At 38.1% G+C, this 8,743-nt stretch overlaps 1 pseudogene; it reads left to right on the forward strand.

Annotated features, from left to right (window-relative positions):
- The first annotated feature begins 6,314 nt into the window (after positions 1-6,314).
- On the forward strand, positions 6,315-6,814 carry LOC115936513 (peptidyl-prolyl cis-trans isomerase A pseudogene; annotated as a pseudogene).
- Positions 6,815-8,743: the final 1,929 nt, after the last annotated feature.

The following is an 8,743-nucleotide window of genomic DNA, read 5'->3' on the forward strand; positions in this document are numbered from 1 at the left end:
ACAATGAATCATGGAACACTACATCAAAAACTAATGATGTAATGTATGGGGATTAACATAACAATAAAAATAATAATAATAAAAAAATACCCCTTGTAACTCTGGCATTAATGTAAAGAGAAGTGCCAAGTAATCATAAACACTACATTAAAAATGTGAATAATTTTTTATCCTTACATTTAGAGTCTGAGCTGATCTGTCAGTGCTGCATCACACAAAACAGACTGGCAATGCCAAAAAAAGCCTATACAAATCATGTGCATTTCTATAGTATTATGCCAAACATAATATTGGTTAAAGAAAAGGGAAAGTATAATGGAAAAAAATTTAGAGTGTTTAATTCTGTATTTTTAATGTGCATTTATACAAAATATCTGACAGTCTAAAACCATGGGGAAATTTCCAGGTAAAAAGTGTTAGTGTCATAAATGGTGACTGAAATTCTCCCTGATATCATTTAATTCTTTAATTCATTACAAAGGAGATTTACCTGCCTATTTAAACCAGATGGTGTGTATGTGTATATATACATATATATATATATATTTTTTTTTTTTTCTTCTCAGAATAAGGACCCTTAACAGGTGCTTGTGTACCTTTGCCACTTTGGAGAAGAAGTAATATTTTTTTCGTATAGATTTTCACTGGTATTATGGAAAAATACTGGGCAGTTTTATTTTCCAGTTTTATCTTCCTTTATCTAAATTCCCAAATAGAAGAATTGTAACTGGAACATTAGAGAAATTTTCTGCTCTTGAACTTGGGGTTGTTATAAAATTTAATTTCTTCATTGCTCGTTGTATTAATATGATTTTTAAAAATGTATAATATTCTGCAAAAGACAAATGAAGAAACTTCATAAAGTATTATTTAATGCTAATTAGAAGACAAATATTTGGAGCCATTTCTTCATAACCCAGAGATAATAAGATTTTGAAAATACATTGCCATAAATAATTAGAAATACCCATGTCATTATCTACAGATTTCTGTATTCTGAAAGGTCTGTACTATATTAATACCCTAGAAATGACATTAAATGAAGAAGAAAATATTTTAGAAAAAGTATAAATTTTGGGTTCAGCAAGCATTTATTGAGTATCTCTTACATGCAAGTCACTGTATTAAGCACCAGGGAAATGAGAATGAACATGGTATTTGCTTATAAGGTATCCATGATTAATTGGTTAGATAAATATGAATGAAAACAATTAAAGCCTAGGAAGATAAAGCACTAACAGATGCATAAACAAAGTGTCAACTACTAGTGCTCAGTTTTCCTCCTACAAAATGAGGATAAAGAAATCTTGAATTCAAAACTGAAGGTGTAAGATAATGAGCACCTTAACTGAATATTTTGACTTTCTTGAATGCTAGAGGCATTACTTTATTACATCTTCATTTTTAGTTTCTGCATAGTTAGCTCAGTTGGTTAGCATAGCAGTCATTCATTCTTCCTTCCTTCCTTCCTTCCTTCTTCCTTCCTTCCTTCCTTCCTTCCTTCTTCCTTCCTTCCTTCCTTCCTTCCTTCCTTCCTTCTTCCTTCCTTCCTTCCTTCCTTCCTTCCTTTCTTCCTTCCTTCCTTCCTTCCTTCCTTCCTTCCTTCCTTCCTTCCTTCCTTCCTTCATTTATTCATTCATACAAGAAATACTTACTGAACACCCATTATGAACCAGGCCCTGTGATGGGCACTGGCAACGCAGATTGCCACAGACCAAGATTCTGGTGGAAGAGTAATGAAAAAAAGATCACGGATTAAATCACCCTATGAGCCTTTTCGTGCTTCATTGCTACTATTGATCTTTTAGCTAGCAAAGTGCAATTGTGAACTAGAAAAGAAGCTCAAAGAACATGCTCAGTTGATGATCTGCCACTAGCATCATTTATGTATATGAAGTTTGCATCTCACCATTATCCCTTATATTCTGAGTTAACATTCTATTTTTTTGCCTTATTTATCTAAAGTAATAATATTCTAAACTCTATAAAATATGAAGCCTTGGGGAAAAGGATTACAATAGTGGAGCATGTTTTCCTATAAATCATTAAATCATTTAAGACTTTGTGGTATTCTCATTAAATGCCAGTAGAACAATCTTTCAGAATACTTTAAATTTGTTTTTGGATATACAAGCTGTAATTTTGCTTGTATAATTTCTTAAACTAAGAAATATGTCTTAAACTATCTCCCATGCTCTTTTTTACTCAGTCAACTAAAAATTAAGTAGAATATAAAATAATGTCTCTAAAGGTAGCTTGATTAAATAGGAATTTGATTTTTATAATTTATAAACATAAGCAGCTAAAAACTCAGCTTTTCACATCAGTGGATAAAAACTATTGTTAAAATAATTTCTCTTGTATAAAAGAATTCAGATAACTATGCCAAGAGAAATGCTGTAGGTCCTGAAGGAGCCTTTCATAATAAATGGAAAACAACAACAAAATAACTAGAATACTTTATAATTAGTTGCAGTAGATTTTGAAGAGCTGTTACTTTGCCCAGATCCTATTCTTTGTTTAAATTTTGTTTGACAAGTATTTTATAAATGATTATAGGAGGTGGTTTCTGTTTCATTAATGAAGCTGATAATGGTTAATTACTAAAGTGGAGTAAACAGTTCAAAACCAGATCAAGAATGAAAAGCCAATTATGTAGAAATGATCCAGCTGTACTAAATATGATTTCCTTTTGCTATTAAAAATCTCAGAAATATTTTAAAACTCTTAAGAAAAAAGCCCAACCAAACCACCTATCTTGACTTTATTTCTTACTGTTTTGTTTAGAATTGAAAGCCACATTTAGTTTAGTTTTCAAATTCAGTGAAATAGTTCCAAAACACAAAATTGAATTCACTTGATCTTAACATAAAATGAAAATCAGTACAACTTAAGAGACATTCTTTTTGACTGCTTAATATGAACTGCAACTGTAGAGGCAAATTTGGATCCTAGCTTTTCTTGTTTTTAAATTGAGATTCATGAAACTTAAAATTAACCATTTAAAAAGTGAACATTTCATTGGTATTTAGTACATTCACAGCATTCTGCAACTACCACCTCTATCTAGTTCCAAAACATGTTCATCACCCCAAAAGGAAAGCCCATACTCATTAAGCTATTACTCCCCACTTACCCCATCCCCAGCTCCTGGCAACCACCAATGTGCATCCTGTCTTTATGGGTTTACCTATTCTGGATATTTCATATAAATGGAATCATACAATATGTGACCTTTTGTGTTTACCTTCTTTTACTTAACAGTGTTTTTGAGGTTCACTTACATTGTACTGTACGTCGGTACTCATTTCTCTCCCTTTTTTTTTTTTTTAAAGATTCTATTTATTTATTTGACAGAGAGAGAGATAGCGAGAGCAGGAACACAAGCAGGGGAAGTGCGAGAGGGAGAAGCAGGCTCCCCACGGAGGAGGGAGCCCGATGTGGGACTCCATCCCAGGACCCTGGGACCATGACCTGAGCCGAAGGCAGACGCTTAGCCGACTGAGCCACCCAGGTGCCCAGTACTCATTTCTTTATATGAGTTAATTAATCTTATTGTATGTTTATACTACAATTTGTTTATCTTTTTATCTATTGATGGGCATTTGTTCTGTTTCCATCTTTTGGCTAAAGTGAATAGTGCTGATGTGAACATGTATTTGAATAACTGTTTTCAATTCTTTTGGGTATGTACTTAGGAGTAGAATTTCTTGGTTATTTGGCAATTCTATGTTTAACTTTTTGAGGAATCACTGAACTATTTTCCATAATACTGAGCTATTTTACATTCCCATCAGCAATATACTAAAGTTTCAGTTTCTCCACACACTCACCAACATTGTTACTATTTAAAAAAAATTTTTTTTAAAGATTTCATTCATTCATTTCAGAGAGAGTGTGAGTGAGAGACCACAAGCAGGGGGAGAAGCAGGGGGGCAGGGAGAAACAGATGACCTGCTGAGCAGGGAGCCCGACATAGGGCTTGATCCCAGGACCCCAGGATCTGAGCTGAAGGCAGCCCCTTAACCGACTGAGTCACCCAGGCGCCCCTTAGTTACTATTTTTTAAAATTATAGTTATACCCTAGGGCGTATGAAGTGGTACTTTATTATGGTTTTGATTTGCATTTACCTCGTGGCTAATGATGTTGATTTTTTCATGTGTTTGTTGGCTATCTCTATATCTTCTTTAGAGAAATGTGTTATCAAGTCCTTTGTGCATTTTTAAATCAGATTTTTTTGTCTTTTTTGTTGTTGAGTTGTGAGAATTTTTGATATCCTGGATACTACATATATGATTTGCAAGTATTTTCTCCCATTCTGTAGATTTTATTTTCACTTTTTTGAGAATGTTCTTTGAAGCCATAGAAGTTTTTAATCTTGATGAAGTTCAATTTATCTACATTTTCTTTTGTTATTCAAAGTTTTGATGCCAAATCTGGGAAACCATTTCTGAATCCAGGATCACGTCAGTTTACCCCTTTGCTTTCTTCTAAGAGTTTTATGGTTTTTGCTCTTATATTTAGGTCGTTAACCCATTTTGAGTTAACTTTTTATATGATGTGAAGCAGGGGTCCAATTTCATACTTTTGCATGTGGATATCCAGTTGTCCCAGCATTTGTTGAAGGGACTATTCTTTCCCCATTGAATGGTATTAGCATCTTTGTAACAAATCAATTAGCCATAGATGAATAGGTTAGAGACTGGTTTTAAATTACTGCAAAACCAAATGGACATTTTTATCTTACTACAAAGATTCTAAAAAATTTGATCCCAGACTAATGGGGGTGTATAAGGATTTTCCTGGTGTTACACATTCTGGTCTCTTGGTTTAGTTCTTACAACAGGATATGGTAGTGAGGAAGCATTTGATAGTGGAAAGAGCATTCTCTGTACACTGCCTAGGGTTTGAATCACATCTCTCTGCATTTACCCTTCATTGATCTTAGGCAAATAACATTACCTGCTTCTTGAGGACAATGTCTAGAGGTTTCTTAGTTGAATTTATTATTATGGTGGTCATTATTGGTAAGCTGCCAAACCCTGCAATCATGTTTCTGAACTTTGTTCTTCTACTGCAATGACAACTGTGTGGGAAAGGGTGTCCATTGGATCTTTGCTCCATGATAGTGTATTGTAGAAGAAAGAAGTTGGTGTTTACTTTTTCATTGTATATTCTGTTCTCCCTCCACCTTCCACTTAGTGGTGTGGATTCACAAAAGCAACTGTGTGCATTTTTTCCCAACTCTGTACTCTGTATCATCATGTTGGTAGTTTGATATTGGCCATGGTGGGAGTATATACACACCAGGGGAATGATCAAACAGTACAAATCAAATTTGTTTTTTCCAGTGAGCTGGCTCAGTAGCTTACCATTGCTCCCACTCCTGTCTTACCTTATTAATTTTTAATAATTCTTTTTAAAAGATTTTTATTTATTTATTTGAAAGAGAGAGAGAGCACAGCAGGGGGAGCAGCAGAGGGAGAGGGAGAAGCAGGCTCCCCACTGAGCAGGGAGCACAACATGGGGCTTGATCCCAGGACCCTGAGATCATGACCTGAGCTGAAGGCAGATGCTTAACGACTGAGCCACCCAGGTGCCCCAGATTTAATAATTCCTTAAAATTCAGTTTAAGTGAACTCTCAGTTTGGAAGTGTGTGACTCCTCTCTGCTTTCAGAGAAACCAGTGCATAATTTTATTGCCTTTTCAATGACTTTTTAAGGAGCAAATTCAATGTCAGGATTTAACCAGAGAAGCAGAACCAGGGATTCTAAGGGAATTATTGCAAGGAATTAGCTGCCACAGTTGTGGAAGGTGGCTGAGTAAGTCCAAAGACCATAGGCAGATAGAAAGTCAGGGAGAAAAGATCACAAGTAGGTTGGAACCCATGGGCGTGAGCTGTTTGGAGTCGTCTTCTTCATTCTCTTGACTCTCGTAACTGCATCGTTACTCTCTCCTCTCTTCACTACCATCATTCCTGTCATCTTACAAACATAGTCTGCTTCATGTTAAAAGCAACCTTAAATCTGGACCTTAAATCCCAGTCTAGATACCATCCCACTTCTCTGCTCCTCCATGCAGCGAAACTTCTAGCCAAATGAACAGAGAATGTTTCTATCTGTTGTGTTTTGCTACCTCTCCTCCAATTCACTTTTTTTTTAAGTCAACAACTTTTATTATAATTAATATATTTTATAGAAACAGGAATGTATCAAAGGTCAGGGTAATATGAAAAAAAAAGTTTTAAAACTTCGAGTTTGAGCAGATGCTGTGGCCCTCCAGTTGCCCCCCAGCCGCCCCTGAAACCCAGCCATGATCAACCCCACTGTGTTCTTTGGCATCTAGGAAGACTGTGAGCGCTTGGGCTGGGTCTCCTTTGAGCTGTTTGCAGGCAAATCTCCAAAGACAGCAGAGAACTTCCGTGCTCTGAGCACTGGGGAGAAAGGATTTATTATAAAGTTTCCTGCTTTCACAAGATTAGTGCAGGATTTATGTGTCAGGGAGGTGACTTCACAGCCAAAATGGCACTGGCAGCAAGTCCGTCTATGGGGAGAAGTTCCATGAGGAGAATTTCATCCTAACGCACGCGGGTTCTGGCATCTTGTCCACGGCAAATGCTGGACCCAACACAAATGGTTCCCAGCTTCTCATCTGCACTACCAAGGCTGAATGCTTGGATGGCAAACGTGTGGTCTTTGGCAAGGTGAAAGAGGGCATGTGGAAGCCATGGAGCGCTTTGGGTCCAAGAATGGCAAGACTAGCTGGAAGATCACCGTTGCTGACTGTGGACAACTCTAATACATTTGACTTGTGCTTTATCATAACTACACAGACCATTCCTTCTGTAGCTCAGGAGAGTACCCCTTCACCCCCATCTGCTCGAAATATCCCATAATCTTTGTGCTCTCGCTGCAGTTATATGGGTTCCCTATTTTCCTTACCCCCCTCAAGTCCAGCTGGATTGCAGAGTTCAGTTTATGATTATGAAATAAAAACTAAACAACCACAACGAAATAAAGCTGCGGGTTTGTATGTGTTGCTCTATTTACATCTGGAACAGGCACAGCAGCTGCACTTGTCCGATGCCTCCTTGCAGATGCAGCCCTGCGTCCACGTGGCACCACCCACTGGGCAGCAGGAGTAGCAGCTCTTCTTCAGGAGGTGCATTTGCACTCTTTGCATTTGCAGGAGCCGGCACAGATGCAGGAGCAGTTAAGGGTCCATTTTGAGCAGAGGTGAGGTTGGAGGTGCCAAGCAGGTGACACACAGGGAGACATGCTGGAGGCGTGGCTCCAATTCACTCTTCAATCTCCTATATAACCTGGTTTTATTCTCACCACAACTACTAAAACTGTTGTTTTCAAGGTCACCATGGCAGGCACTTTTGATTGACGAAGGCTTTCATTCCCAACCCCTTTTCCCTTGTCCACTTTCTCTGTAGAGGCTAGAAAAATTAAACTCTCACCTTCCCAGAGCTTCCCTTGGAGTTCAGGGTGGCTGTATGACATAGTTCTGACTAATGAGATCCAAAAGAATTCTGAGGATAGGAGTTTCTTTGAAAGTGTTTCTTTCACTTTTTTTTTTTTTTTAACCTGGGCATGGAGCCCAAAATGCGGCTTGAACTCAATGGCCCTGAGATCAACACCTGAGCTGAGATCAAGAGTCAGATGCTTAACTGACTAAGCCATCCAGGTGCCCTGGAAAGCTTTTCTATTCTCTCTCTCTTTTTTAAGATTTTATTTATTTATTTGAGAGAGAGATAGTGAGAGAGAGCATGAGCGGGGGTGGGGAGAGGGAGAAGCAGGCTCCCCGCTGAGCAGGGAGCCCGATGCGGGGCTCGATCCCAGGACTCCAGGACCATGACCTGAGCCGAAGGCAGACGCTCAATGGACTGAGCCACCCAGGCACCCCAAGCTTTTCTAGTCTTAATAAAGGGACATATTTGATGGGCTCCACACCCTTGCGTTTTCCCCCTCTGCCTTGTACATGAGTCCAGAGTAATGACACCCATCATGCAGCCATCAGGGAAAGTTGCCCCCCAGGGAATCACAGCAGCTCCAACATGCAGCTGCCAACTAGTGCCTGTAGCAGCTCATCTCCAGACTTTTTGTTGTGTGTGTGGGGGGGAAAAAGCAAGATTCTTATTTGGGTTCAACTTGATTTTTTGTTGTTGTTTCTCGATTCTGAAATCAGTTCTTATTAATAGAGTCATCACCAACTTTCATGCTGCTAAATTCAATAGACTCTTTGCTTTCCTGATCTTTTTTAGATTCTCAGTAGCATTCCATGCTGTTGAGCACCTTCTTCATGAAACATACGTCTCTTTTAATTTCTTATTTTTATTATTATGTTATGTTAATCACCATACATTACATCATTAGTTTTTGATGTAGTGTTCCATGATTCATTGTTTGCGTATAACACACCCAGTGGTCCATGCAGAACATGCCCTCTTTAATACCCATCACCAGGCTAACCCATCCTCCCACCCCCCTTCCCTCTAGAACCCTCAGTTTGTTTCTCAGAGTCCATAGTCTCTCATGGTTCGTCTCCCTCTCCGATTTCCCCTCCTTCATTCTTCCCCTCCTGTTATCTTCTTTTTTTTTTTTTTTTAACATATAATGTATTATTTGTTTCAGAGGTACAGATCTGTGATTCAACAGTCTTGCACAGTTCATAGCGCTCACCATAGCACATACCCTCCCCAATGTCTATCACCCAGCCTGTCTCTTTCTTAGTTT

Source organism: Leptonychotes weddellii, chromosome 4, assembly GCF_054177405.1.
Source record: "Leptonychotes weddellii isolate Sample4059 chromosome 4, ASM5417740v2, whole genome shotgun sequence".
Taxonomy (NCBI): domain Eukaryota; kingdom Metazoa; phylum Chordata; class Mammalia; order Carnivora; family Phocidae; genus Leptonychotes; species Leptonychotes weddellii.